The following is a 14514-nucleotide window of genomic DNA, read 5'->3' on the forward strand; positions in this document are numbered from 1 at the left end:
ACTTCTGGCTAATCAACTTCTATGTCGTTTATAGTGTTTATCTTCCTGGAATCAAGAATTATAAGGATGGAGCACCCTTCTTGGGCACCGATAAAAGAAAGCTGTTGTATGGAATGACAGCTGCTTCTATTATGATTTGAGTAACAATCGACTAAAGGCCTTCTTCTGCTCTTTTTTCGTATATGAAAGGGATTGTATATGATCTGACAAAGAGCTTGTGGTGCTACTAAATTCTCCTAAACGCCTCTAAATCTTATTGTGAAATTCCGAAAACATCTCTGTGTATAAGTTTAGTATACCTATTAATTAATTTCCTACTTTGACGCTCCTAATGACTCACTTCATCGTTAATCACTGCACCCATCCTAACACTATTACAATTTACACCTTGTTCAATCATACTGTCATCCAGCTCTAGTCCTGAAGTGACTACGAATCCTAATGATCCACCTTTTCTTACACAATCTCAACTTCGACACTGGCTTAAAAATCCAAACCTAGTGTTCCGTATGCTGTCAAGGATGGTACCATCGAGATGTTTGAACTGTGAGTCGGATCGCTGATCGCCATCGGCAAATGGTTAGTTTATCTATCCTATTTGTGGCTAGTGATCTTTGTCAGAGAGGTTAGTGAGCGCAGGGGGAGAGTCTTCGGAAGGGCGTGCAGTTGAGAGTGGCGCCTTGGCTGTCAGTGCGAACGGCCATGCAGTGAGTTCTGAATTGGCATGGCACGCGATAGCGTGTATGTTGCGGGTTGTATGCCTTTAGCGGGAAGTAGTGGGCTGTATCAGGAAGAGAGGAAAGTGTACGCCGTACGCCGCTTCTTGTGGAGGTTTCAGTATGGGGTTTTGGCATGGTGCACTGTGCTAGTTGCAACCCATAAGGAATTGTGCGAGACACACAGGCGGGATTCGTTAGAGGCTATCCATTCCGGTTTTGCTAGATCAGCGTTGAAATCAGCAGGCTGCTGCTAAGGTGAGCATGATTATCATTTCCTTCTGCAGACTACTGCGAAAATTTGCACCACCTCCTCAAGATTCTACCGCTATCGCCAGCCGTTCTACACTACTGGCCATTAAAATTGGTACACCACGAATATGACGTGCTACAGACGCGAAATTTAACCGACAGGAAGAAGATGCTGTCATATGCAAATGATTAACTTTTCAGAGCATTCACACAAGGTTGGCGCCGGTGGCGACACCTGCAACGTGCTGACATGAGGAAAGTTTCCAACCGATTTCTCATACACAAACAGCAGTTGACCGGCGTTGCCTGGTGAAACGTTGTTGTGATGCCTCGTGTAAGGAGGAGAAATGCATACCATCACGTTTTCGACTTTGATAAAGGTCGGATTGTAGCCTATCTCGATTGCGGTTTACGTATCGCGACATTGCTGCTCGCATTCGTCGAGATCCAGTGACTGTTAGCAGAATACGGAATCGGTGGGTTCAGGAGGGTAATACGGAACGCCGTGCTGGTTCCCAACGGCCTTGTATCATTAACAGTCGAGATGACAAGCATCTTATCCGCGTGGCTGTAACTGATCGTGCAGCCACCTCTCGATGCCTGAGTCAACAGATGGGGACGTTTTCAAGACAACAACCATCTGCACCAACAGTTCGATGACGTTTGAGCAGCATGGACTATCAGCTTGGAGGAAATGGCTTCGATTACCCTGGACGATGCATCACAGACAGGAGCGCGTGCGATGGTGTATTCAACGGGGAACCTGGGTGCACGAATGGCAAAACGTCATTTTTTCGTATGAATCAAGGTTCTGTTTACAGTATCGTGATGGTCGCATCCGTGTTTGGCGACATCGCGGTGAACGCACATTGGAAGTGTGTATTCGTCATCGCCGTACTGGCGTATCACCCGGTGTGATGATATGGGATGCCATTGGTTACACGTCTCGGTCTCCTCTTTTTCGCACTGACGGCACTTTGAACGTGGACGTTTCATTTCAGATGTGTTACGACCCGTGGCTCTACCTTTCATTCGATCCCTGCGAAACCCTACATTTCAGCAGGATAATGCACGACCGCATGTTGCAGGTCCTGTACGGGCCTTTCTGGATCCAGAAAATGATCGACTGCTGCCCTGGCAGCACATTCTCCAGATCTCTCACCAATTGAAAACGTCTGGTCAATAGTGGCCGAGCAACTGGCTCGTCACAATACGGCAGTCACTACTCTTGATGAACAGTGGTATCGTGTTGAAGCTGCATGGGCAGCTGTACCTGTACACGCCATCCGAGCTCTGTTTGACTCAATGGCCAGGCGTATCAAGTCCGTTATTTCAACCAGAGGTGGTTGTTTTGGGTACTGATTTCTCAGTATCTATGCACCCAAATTGCGTGAAAATGTTATCACATGTCAGTTCTAGTATAATATATTTGTCCAATGAATACCCGTTTATCATCTGCAATTCTTCTTGGTGCAGTAATTTTAATGGCCAGTAGTGTAGTTAGTCGTTTTGCAATTTGAATTGCCTGACTGTACCTATTGATCTGATCTGTGTCGGCCCAATCTGCCCCTCCCTATGTTAAAACATTTTATGTTGTTTCTTTAACAACTTCTCGGAGGTGCTGTTCGCTGTGTACCACATGTCTGGCTTGTTGGTATCTCGTATGTGTTTAACTGGCGCCTGGGACCACGAACTTAAATTTCAGTAACAAAATGTTTTCATGCGGCGCCAGCTTATTAAAGTGTGGCTAGTATCATTAAGTTTAAGTTCTCATTTCTGTTACTATTGTATTTGTCAGTACCGGCTGGTAATGAAATTTTTAGTCTGTTGTAAACTTGTGGACACTCTCACGATTAACTTACCCGGCAGGTCATGTATGAGTGAAATGTGAAGCAGCTCGCACTAATTTAGAATTGAGAACCAAATATTCACTTATTTTATCGCCGATTGTAATTATCACTTGGGGAACTTTTAAAGTCTACCTATTACGGTGATTCCTTCATTAAAGCTTTTGCTTCTGTTTAAAGTGTCTTGTTAACTATTCATTCAAATACCTTGTTATCAAATGGCATGTGTTTACGATAGCCCTTCAGGCCTGTTTCAAAATTAACTTTTAAAGTACTAGTTACTGAGTTCTAATTGAATTTCTTTAATTACCCCTTCAGGCGTTAGTGGTTGCAGTTTGCTATTTGTTGTTCGAATCAGCCCTTCAGGCTTTATTGGCTGTTGTTTGCTGTTCCTTAAAATCAGCTCTTCTGGCGTTTAGCTTTGCGAAATTGTTGTATTTCCTTCTTAGTTTGTTTTTTGTATTCGGCCTTCAGGCTGTATGTGAAAAATTTTATCTGGCTAGGTTGTTATCAGTGTTTTTTAAAAAAAACTCATAAATTGTTAATGATTACGAGTTTGTACTGTCAAGGCAAACTTTCTGTTCAATAAAGTCTGTTACCTACCCACCAACTACGTGCAAATGAACAAAAACCGGCCAAGTCCTTCCTTTGGTTATTTGGTCGCATGGCACACGATTGAATACTCGTCCGCGTCTTTTAATCTCATTATATGAGATTGACATAAAAATTCAATCCTATTTTGTCTCCTGACTTCCATGCTTTTTCATGTTATGACGCCTCTAAATCTACTTCTCTGAAGAATTACAGGCCATGCCTCTTCCTGCAAAGTTCAAAGATACCACTACTAATGACTGACACAAACTACCTCTGTTTAAAGTAAACTGTATGAGCTTATTCGTAAGAATAAGCAGCTTTCACTCAGTTAATACTCGGCAGGAATCAAACCTGCATTTGGATCAGTCTTCCTTAACTCTTGTGCACGACGGTGTGCAGGATGCTGCCTCATGCATTTTCAATAAGCTACCAATCTAATTCAAAAATCTTAGCAGTAATCCACGCACTTTCAAATCGAAACTGAAATTTCCTCATGGGTCATTCCTATTCTCTCCAGGAGTTCTTGAAAAATTAAGCTGATTCTTGTTGTATTGATGATTGTGTTTACTTACACTTATGGCTTGACTTTTTTCGGGTTCGTAAACATTTTATTTTTGTCTGTTATTATTTTTATGTTGTAATTTCATGTACTGACACGTTCTGTGACCTTGGAGATTTGCTCCTCAGTTTGGTCCTACGGAACTTGACTTGTAAATAAAATAAAATACTGTTAATATCTACTCTGAGTGCTCAATGGTTAACTTGCTGTTTCATCTTCATCCTCTTGTGGGAACATCTATTATTTCCTCAAAATGTATGTACTATCATACTAGGCCCTCTTAATCGATTTTGGCATCACCATCTTTATTTTCTAATAGTCAGTTTCTCATATCTTCATTCTCTCCTCCAATTCACCCATTGCTCATCAGATGAGTTGTTTGTATTTCTATGATTCTTGGTGACACATGATGAGTTGATAGCATCCCATTACTGCCAAGATCAAGCCTGTCGTTAAACTTCTTTCGAGAATAGCGACTGTTTTCCATAAGTTATGGCTCCGTTCGTAATTATTCTGACGTGGGGGATATTGTGGTCACTAATTTCTCAGTTCCACAACTTAACAGTCTGTTGGGAAGTTACTTCCCATCTATCACTTCGCCTCACGCACTTCGACATTCTGATCATACCCTAATTCTTGCAGCAAAGAATTAAAGAATCTGATATCATTCATATTAAGTTCTGTGATTACAATCTCCCACTAAAGTCGAAATGGAAGTTTCGTTAGAGAAATCGTCACAAACTCAGGAGAGTCCTATGGTATGTCCAAATACTGATTGTCTCACTATACTGACAGAAAATGGGATTACTTTAATGGGAATCACCATATTCCACCATCATTAGGATACTTAATTTCACTTGATCCTGCTCTAAGATCATAATTCACTTACAAAAGCAAATAGAAACTATGCATAACTTCCACATTCTCAGATCAGTGTATCTACTTGGGGTGACACTTCCTCCGAGATGATGCAAACAAATAATATTTTAAGTAAAGGACTCCGTAACATTGGCAAAGCATACTCCAACTGATAAATACATATGTGTGGGTGTTGCTTGCTTGTGGAGTTAGGAAACAAAGTGTTCCTCTAACATAACACAGGTTGTCTCCTACTATCACTGTTATCCAGTTCATTAAATGCTCTGCGTGCACCTACATCAGCATACCGTGTGTAATGTCACCGCCAGACGCCACACTTGCTAGGTGGTAGCCTTTAAATCGGCCGCGGTCCATTAGTATACGTCGGACCCGCGTGTCGCCACTGTCAGTGATAGCAGACCGAGCGCCACCACACGGCAGGTCTAGAGAGACTTACTAGCACTCGCCCCAGTTGTACAGCCGACGTTCACAGCAAAGGTTCACTGACAACTACGCTCTCATTTGCCGAGACGATAGTTAGCATAGCCTTCAGCTACATTTGCTACGACCTAGCAAGGCGCCGTATTCAATTGATCTTTATTATGTGAAGCATGTATCATCAAGAGAGATGTTCTACAATTGTGGATTAAAGTTAAGTATTACTTCATCTACGTACTTTATTTGCATTTCTCAAGATATTGTCCTGTTCCAGACCTAACGCCAGTCAGCGTGTAATTAAACGCGTGCATTTCGGCCTCCTCTAGAAACACAGTGTTGGCTCTTCTGCCAACACTACACCGTGAGTAAGGCGTAATATCTCCTCGAAATCCCTTACTTCTTCTGATTCAGTTTATCTCCTTTTTTGCTCAATGCCAAGTCTTTTGGTGTCATGATTTTCATGCCATCGTGTTTCTTAGTTATTGGTGGTTATTTGTTGCACACTGAATATCCCATGATCCCAGCTATTGATGTCGACATAGTTTTGTTTGAAACACACTAACAATTGCCCTTCCTCACTCTCATTAATCGCAATAGGACATGTGTGGTTTAAATCACCTTCACTCCTGAGTGAAAAGGTTTAACTACAATTGTTAAAACTTCTATTTGATCAGAAACGGCCGGTTCGCGCAATAAGTAGTGTAAGTTCGCAAACATATTGTCGACTCACTTCCTTAGTCTGGGTATACCGACATTGGGTTTCTTTATTCTTAACAGTGTCAGCTTATTCCCAAGAATTAGCAGCTTTCACTCAGTTAATGCTAGGCACAAATCCAATCTGCATTTGGATCGCACCCCCTTGGCTGTCGTTCAGAAAGACGGGCGGTATTTTGTTTTATCCATTTCCAATAAACTACCACAAGAATTCAAAATCTTAGCAGTAATCCACGCTTTCAAACCCAGACAGGAGAGGTTCCTCATGAGTCACGCTCTTATTCTGTCGAGGAGTTTCTTGAAAAATTTAGATAGTTCCTGTGTTACACTGTTGATTGCGTTTGCGTAAACTTATGGCTTGTTGTCTTAGGATTCATACACATTATATCTACTATGTTTCTGTTGTAATTTCATGTACTGACACGTACCATACCCTGGAAATTTACCCCTCAGCGGAACCAGACGCGTAAAACAAAATAAATCAGTGGCTTCAGTAACTTCCTCCTTCCGTTTTTATTTTTGTCATGCGTTGACACTTGTTGGCTTAGACTTTCAAAGACTTTAGTTTGTAACCTCCCCCTAGCTTATCGACCCTAATGACAGTGAAAAATTAAACCGCGTGCACCTAATGGAAATTTGGGAAAAGCAATCGTCACCGAAGTTAATTTGTCGGTAAAGAGGGAGGAAAGGGTTACATCTAAATGAAAGGAAAAATGCAAATGAAATCGGTGGGAATTAATTTTGAGAAAAGGGTAAAATTAATAAAGAAAAATGCACATATAGTTAGCACTAAAAGCGTGGCAACTGAAGGTTGACACGTGTTGTGTGAAAACTGAATGTTTGTCAGAAGTAATAAATTTCGCTACACTCTGACTTACTTTAGCAAAAGAATCAATAAAACCGGAAAATTGAAAGTTAATTTAGTGACTGAAATTAATAGTGAACTTTGTTTCTGAAGCACTACGAAATTCAATAAAATAAGGTTTGTCATGGGCTACCTCAAGAATCATTTCAAAAGCTGCTTGAATCTACACAATTTAGAAATAAGAGATTTAGCTTTGAACTTGAATTAAATGATTCTGAACAATTAACAACAGTAAAATTTAGTACGTACCAAGCTGAGCTGCAGTTACAGGTAAGCTAAAATATGGTAACAAAACACGCACTCTTAATTTATGCTTGTGTAATCTAAATATTATAGCCAGCTTTGAACACTTTAACTGAACTTTGAAATTAAAGCAGTGAAATGGAATGATATTAGTTTAATGCTGGCGTATGAATTTCAACGACGCTCGGGTTCATTCCGGAAAAGGAAGGGACCCTGCTTAGTAATGCATTTGGGACATTGAGCAACAAAGGTTCACGCTAAGTTGCTGTACTTCTTGATGAAAATGGAACAATTTTAAAAGCTGAGGTCTGCCATACAGTTCTAAGACTTTACATGCTTCCAGTCTTCCTTGTTGGTTGATTGAAGGTTTGAAGTCGTCGGTCGAGGAGGTGGCGACAGTCACTCATTGTCGGCCGTCGATGTTGCAGAAGCTGGATGTTGGCGCACCTTCTTCTCGACACTGTCACCAGGCGAAACGGGCTCTTGATGTGCGCCAGCTAATGATTCCCGTCCGCGACGCCGCGTCAGAAACTATCATAGCAAGTCGAGCGCAATTACATGCTGCCAAACCCCAAAAGCGCGGCGACTCGCAGGAGCGTCACACAGCACACCTGCTCCACCGCCCTACTCCAGCCAGACCCCCCTCTACCCGCGCTCCATGCGGCAGAGTTAACACTACCAAACATCCTAAACACTTTGGTTCTCCACACGACCTATCGATGTAATCGTTCGATAGCATAGTTTTCCCTAGGCCAGACCCAGCATATATATAGTAAAACAGTTACAATATATTAAGACACAGAAACGTCATATCTTCAAACAAGTTGACAACATTAAAATTCATAGAAAACATAGAAAATGGTTTAGCTATTCTAAAATCAGCATAATTCCAAACAGTATCAAGAAATGGAATACTATTTACAAAATTAATCAGACTACATGGTCATAAAAAGGTAGATCAAAATACGCAAATTAATAATTAATTACATAGAATATACATTTTATATAACCTTTTCATAATTAATATTCTTGTCATGAGAGTTCACTCAACGCTGAACAAGGAAATAATACACAGCAGATCGAAAAAAACATAAATAGTGACAGCAGAATTATTTCACATCAGCTGTCCGGGAAGAAAAACAACTCCGCCTTCCGTACCAGCAAGTACAAAGAATGCCGAGAGCGGCACAAGAGCCGACAGCGGCTCTGCCTCGCCAGTATTGTTGCGCCCACCTGTGCGGCACGCTTGATCTCACTCGCCTGTGTAACGGCGTTTCCAGAACGTCCGTTTCACTGAATTCTTTCGGAAACCTCACTCCCGAGTAATCTCAAGGAGTCCATTAATACTATCACAGTGGATAACTCAACACTGTCCATCATCACACGCATGTACTAGCCTGAAACTTAAAACAGCGTCTAAGTACATCGGTAATGACTAGTAAACACATATCCATGAAATCTTACAGCTAGTTACAAAATCATATTTACATTCCTTAATCTACTGTGACTCAGCTGAAAACTTAAAACAGCAGCTTGGATTTTTCAATTGATTAATAATCAGTTACTCTTAAATCATTTAATCAAAATTAATTGCTTATTGATTACAACTTCTTTAATGACCTCTTGGTCAGGCAAAAGCATGGCAACCTAGTAAATCCTTAAATCTTACACTCTATATTTACATATTGTACAAATTACCCATTCTGTGGTATTAATCAATCCTGGTTGGTACAATTTCAAGTCTACAATGTTCCTTATACCTAATAGTTTTCCAGAGCTTGGATGCTCTAAGTAAGAAGCATTTGTGTGAGGTATACCAATGACTTTATATAAACAAACTTAAATTTAGAGATTTCATTGTCTATCTCGCTCGATTTCTCATGAGCTTTTACAAGTACTAAGTCTCCGATTGCAAACTTAGCAAAACGCGTTTTAGTGTCATGACGACGTATGCGAGCATCGGCTTTTAGCTTCATTATTTCTCGCAAACGATCTTTTTTCACACCAATACCAATGTCAATCCGTGGAGGGAATTTGATTATCTCTTCCACAAGTCCCGGTTTGTCTGAAAACATACTCTTATTCTTCATTATTACTTCATACAGGCCTCGTCTTTGTTCGTGTGTTACGTTTGACACACCATCTGCAATACTTTCCAATTCACTTTCTACACTATTGTCAATGCCGAGATTCCTCATGTTACAGTAGTTCAAATTCATTCCTACGTAAATGGCATCCGGCCAGTTAACAATGTGTATAGGCTGGTATTGCCTATGCACACTGTCTCCTGCCTCGTCAAAACTAACTACTATTGTTCTATCCTGTGACGTACATGTCAAAGTTTTGCTTTCGCAATTAATTACTGCACGGTACTTTATTAGCCAATCTAATCCGATAATCACTTCCGTAGTTAAGCCTGGCACGACGAGAAACTCTTGTTCAAATCATGCCCCACATATGTCGAAGTTGACAAAAATCTGTTTTGTGACCAGTTTACTGGCCTTCCCAATAGCACGGATAATTTTCACTCCTGTTACTGGCGTAACTACGATACCAGGTCTGTCTTTCAGTAACTGAAATATTTTCCCAGATATAGCACTCAGTTCTGCATCGGTGTCAATCAACACGTTTAGTTGTAGGCCGTGCATATTAACAGACACTACTATCTGTCTACACTTATCCTCGACTGTTTCTTTTTTTCCCACAATAAATCCTCGTCTATATCCAGGTCATTCCAGAAAAAACCATCCGGCATTGATCCTAAATCCGGCTTATCTGGCGGCTTTTTCAGCCTCTGTTCACATACAGTTTTAATTTCAACACGTTTGTCCTGAGGCTTAGTCTGTAGGTTCGTCTCCAATACCGAAACCTTTTCCTGTAACTCGTCAACTAGTGAGTATTGTTTTGCTATCATTTCACTAATTGCCACCTTCGTTGATTCCTCTTTGGTCAGATTGATCTCATCTGACAATCTACCTTTAGGAATGTGCCCAGAAGTATCTGCAATTACTTCCTCTGGATCTGCGCAACCCACACTACTACCGTCAGACCGTATAACGTCAGCTCTAACCTCATACACGCTGTAATCTACGTACTTTTCTACCAATCGTGTCTGGCTATCACTAAAATTTTCGTAATTTTTCTCCTTAATACTCTCGCAATGTTTAAACTGGAGTTTTGCGTCGGATGGGTCGACTACTTCCACCACTATAACTTTCGGTAAGGTCTGCCGGTTAGTGCCAGAACTTTCCGTTACTACTTCAACATCCAACTCCTGCTGGATGAAACACGAAGAATGTTGCTCGAGCTCCCCATTAATAGCAACTATTTCTGGTAAAGTCTGCCGGTTAGGGCCAGAACTTTCTATCACTTCACAAACACTATCTTCCTGCGGGACGAGACGCGGCAAATTCTGCCCGCGCTCCCCACAAACACTTCTCCCGTACAAGCCCCTATAATCTCTTAGTTCGTCGTATAAGTGACCGAACTGCCTTAACCAGACCTCATCCCTCCCTGCATCACCTCGCTCAATGACGGACGTGTTATTCTAATGTATTTTCTACTGCCGTGTCTACAGCTGATCTGCTACTTGTGGGCGCACTCCTTTCTTTTAACACTGGCACACTCTCCCGCCGTTGATTATTCCATACGGAATTTTCATAACGACGACACCTGTGTTTTCTCCTGTTATTGGACCGCCAAAATTTCTCCACGCCCGGTCGGCCCCTCACCGGCGCGGCAAATGGTTTCCCTGTCTCGTCCCAGCAGATCTGCTCCCCGAATGCTGCTGAGGCGGCTTATCACACACTCTGGCGTTATTACTATTCTGTGAAGCCCATATCACCTTAGTATGATACTGGTTTCCGTCATTCCTGTTATTATTTGCATTATATCGATTGTTATTACGGTCCGAACCATTATTGTTATTGCTGCCATGGTTGCGGTATGCATTATTCCCATGGTTATCGTTGTTGTGGTTGTTGTGGTACCCGTCGTTGTTACCACGGCCTCTACCACTGTCGCGATTATTGCGCCAATTGTCCTCGTCCTCAACTCTTTGCAGGAAATCATTGATTGTCTTGTAACTGCTTCCTACGTAGCGTTTTGTATCATCTGAAAGCTTCTTGTAGAGTTCCCAGACTATTTCGGATTCCGTGCGGCGATCACTCAAATTTTCCAACTTGCGGATCCAGCCCTCACAAAACTCCTTCATCGAGCCACGCGAATTCGCATCGAAAGTCCTCGATACGACAAATTCGCGCCAGACACTTTGTTGTTTCTGCTCTTACCAGTATTCAGCCAGAAACAAATGTTTAAACTCGTCGAAAGCCAGGTTCGTGATGTTTAGGTTCAAGCCCCAACGCTTGGCATCACCAGCCAACACGTCATAACCGCATTAATTTTTCTCTCATTAGTCCATGATCTGAGTAAAACTCATTCACAATTTTTAATGAAATCCGTCGCGTGTATACCGCCTTTTTTCAAGGGATCGAACCGCTCCCCTTTCGTCAACAATTCCGAACTATGTGCACAGATTGGCACATAGCTCTGTTTTTCGTCAAGTTTCTTTTCTACTCGTAATTCCGACACTCTCGTAATTACTTGGCAAGTGGTTGTCGCAGGCGTTTCCACTTCCCTCTTTTTCTCATCGCAGGTATTAGCCTGCTTCCTCACTTTAGTATCTACTTCGGACACTAAAGCCTTTAAAGTTTTCGCCTTCTGTTGATCCTCTTTTTTCACTAATTGAATTTGTTCCGTCACCTTATTCTCGATGATCGTAGCAACTGCTTCTCCTACACTTTTCTCGATTCTGCTAATTTCCGAGTCAAAACGAGTATTTATGCTCGCAATTTCCGCCTAAACGTCTATCATTTCCTGTTTAAGATTACCGATTTCGGTACTAATTACAACAATATCTTCTTCGATTTTATCAAATTTTGTGTTAACAACTCCAACATTAATAGCTTTGTTCTGATTGTCTAGCTTCCCGTCAATTTTTTCAGACTGAGCTTCTTGCTTGGCAGACTGGGCTTCTTGCTTGGCAGACTGAGCTTTAATTTCTGCCGATTGAGTTTCTATCTTGCTAGACTGAGCCTTGATTTCGTTAGTCAAAACATTCAATAAATCAGTTAAATTCCCGGAAACCAGCGGTTTTATTTCCGTAGCGCGTGCCTCTTTAATTGTTCCCCCGTATTCGTCATCAAGGGGTTCAGATTTGATTTTCACTTCCGATTCCGAAAATGCAGTGATAAAAATAGTAAGTCTAGCTGTGTCACAACGCTTCTGTTGTTAATCAACCGATGAGACATCAAAATTCAAATGATTGGTGCCATAAATCATCTTGCTGTGACAAGTTCTGAAAGTGAGCTACTTATTTGGAAGGGTAAGGGGGTGTCAAAATTTGCCGAAAACACACCCCTTAGGTCCATCAGCAGTGAGCTTACCTATAGATTGGTGAGACATTTGGCAGGGTTATTGGCACACAGAGCGAGACATTGTGACGTTAACTCTTGGACATTAAGACAAAGCCGGCCGGAGTGGCCGAGCGGTTCTAAGAGCTACAGTCTGGAACCGCACGACCGCTACGGACGCAGGTTCGAATCCTGCCTCGGACATGGATGTGTGTGATGTCCTTAGGTTCCTTAGGTATAAGTAGTTCTAAGTTCTAGGGGACTGATGACCTCAGCAGTTAAGTCCCATAGTGCTCAGAGCCATTTGAACCATTAAGACACTCAAAAACAAGAAGGTAGGCCAAAATGACAAATAAGTAATGGAAATGGAACACCACAGACCTGTTATTAATCTGACGATTAGTTTTGATCACTACATTTGAGTTTTCATAGTCTGAAAATCTGGCTGTGGTGTTCCATTTCCATCACTTATGCTGTCAGCCGCTGTCCCAACTCCACAAGAAAGATGGATGTAACAAGCTTAAGACAACAGACGGTTAGTCTGTATTTTGTGTCACTTTCTACAATAGTGTCTGCAGAGAACGTACTGGATTTTTGGCCAAGCACTTCAAATCGTCAAGTTGTTCCACCTTACCGTAACGAGAACGTACCTCCCGTACTGTGACAAGGATGAGATCTTCTCTGTCACCAAATGTCAAGAACTTCAACTTCTTCGTGGTACTTTTGAGTGAAAAGCCTGAAATCTGTAACCATTTCATCTCGGAGTAGCAATTGCAGCCTCTCTGTCTTCCTCTACAATTTATACCCTCTACAGCTCCCTCTAGTACCATGGAAGTTATTCCCTGACGTCTTAACTGATATACTACCATCCTTTCCCTTCTTCTTTTCAGTGTTTTCCATATACTCCTTTCTCACCGAATCTGCAGAGAACCTTCTCATTCCTTACTTTGCCATCCCACCTAATTTTCAATATTTTTCTGTAGCAACACATCTCATTTTTTTTTTTTACTCTTCTGTTCCGGTTTTTCCACAATCAATTCAGAATTTTTTTCCTCAAATTAAGGTTTACGTTTGATACTAGTAGATTTCTCTTGGTCAGGAGAATGTTTTTTTCGCCGGTGCCAGTCTGCTTTTTACGTCCACTTTGCTCCGTTCATCATGAATTATTTTGCTGCCTAGGTATCAGAATTCCTCAGCTTAATCTACTTCGTGAGTACCAATACTGGTGGTTAGTTTTTCACTGTTCTTATTTCCGCTACTTCTTATTACTTTGGCAACGGCCTTGCCGCAGTGGATACACCGGTTCCCGTCAGATCACCGACGTTAAGCGCTGCCGGGCGTGGCTGGCACTTGAATGGGTGACCATCCGGGCCGCCATGCGCTGTTGCCATTTTTCGGGGTGCACTCAGCTTCGAGATGCCAATTGAGGAGCTACTCGACCGAATAGTAGCGGATCCGGTCAAAGAAAACCATCATAACGACCGGGAGAGCGTTGTGCTGACTACATGCCCCTCCTATCCGCATCCTCAGTGAGGATGACACGGCGGTCGGATGGTCCCGGTGGGCCACATGTAGCCTGATGACGGAGTGCTTTCTATTACTTTAATCTTTCTACTATTTTCTCTTAACCCATATATTTTACTCCTTAGAATATTCATTCCATTCAGCAGATCCTGTAATTCTTCCTCACTTTCACTGAGGATAGCAATGTTATCAGCGAATCTTATCGTTTATACATTTTCATCTTGAATTTTAATTCCACTCTTGAATCTTTCTTTTATTTCCGTCATTACATCTTCGATGTATGGATTGAACAGGAGGGGCGAAATGCTACTACATCCCTCTCTTACACCCTTTTGAATATGAGGTCTTTGTACTTGGTCTTCCACTCTTATTATTCCGTCTTAGTTCTTGTATGTATTGTATATTACTCGTCTTTCCCTTTAGCTTACCGCTAATTTTTCTCAGAATTACTAACATCTTACACCATTTCACATTGCCGAATATTTTTTCCAGG

The 14514-nt window shown here is 41.7% G+C and overlaps 1 pseudogene; it reads left to right on the forward strand.

Moving 5' to 3' along the window:
- The first annotated feature begins 13769 nt into the window (after positions 1-13769).
- Positions 13770-13887, forward strand: LOC126417219 (5S ribosomal RNA; annotated as a pseudogene).
- The last annotated feature ends 627 nt before the right edge of the window (positions 13888-14514 follow it).

The sequence above is a fragment of the Schistocerca serialis genome, chromosome 8 (assembly GCF_023864345.2).
Source record: "Schistocerca serialis cubense isolate TAMUIC-IGC-003099 chromosome 8, iqSchSeri2.2, whole genome shotgun sequence".
NCBI lineage: Eukaryota > Metazoa > Arthropoda > Insecta > Orthoptera > Acrididae > Schistocerca > Schistocerca serialis.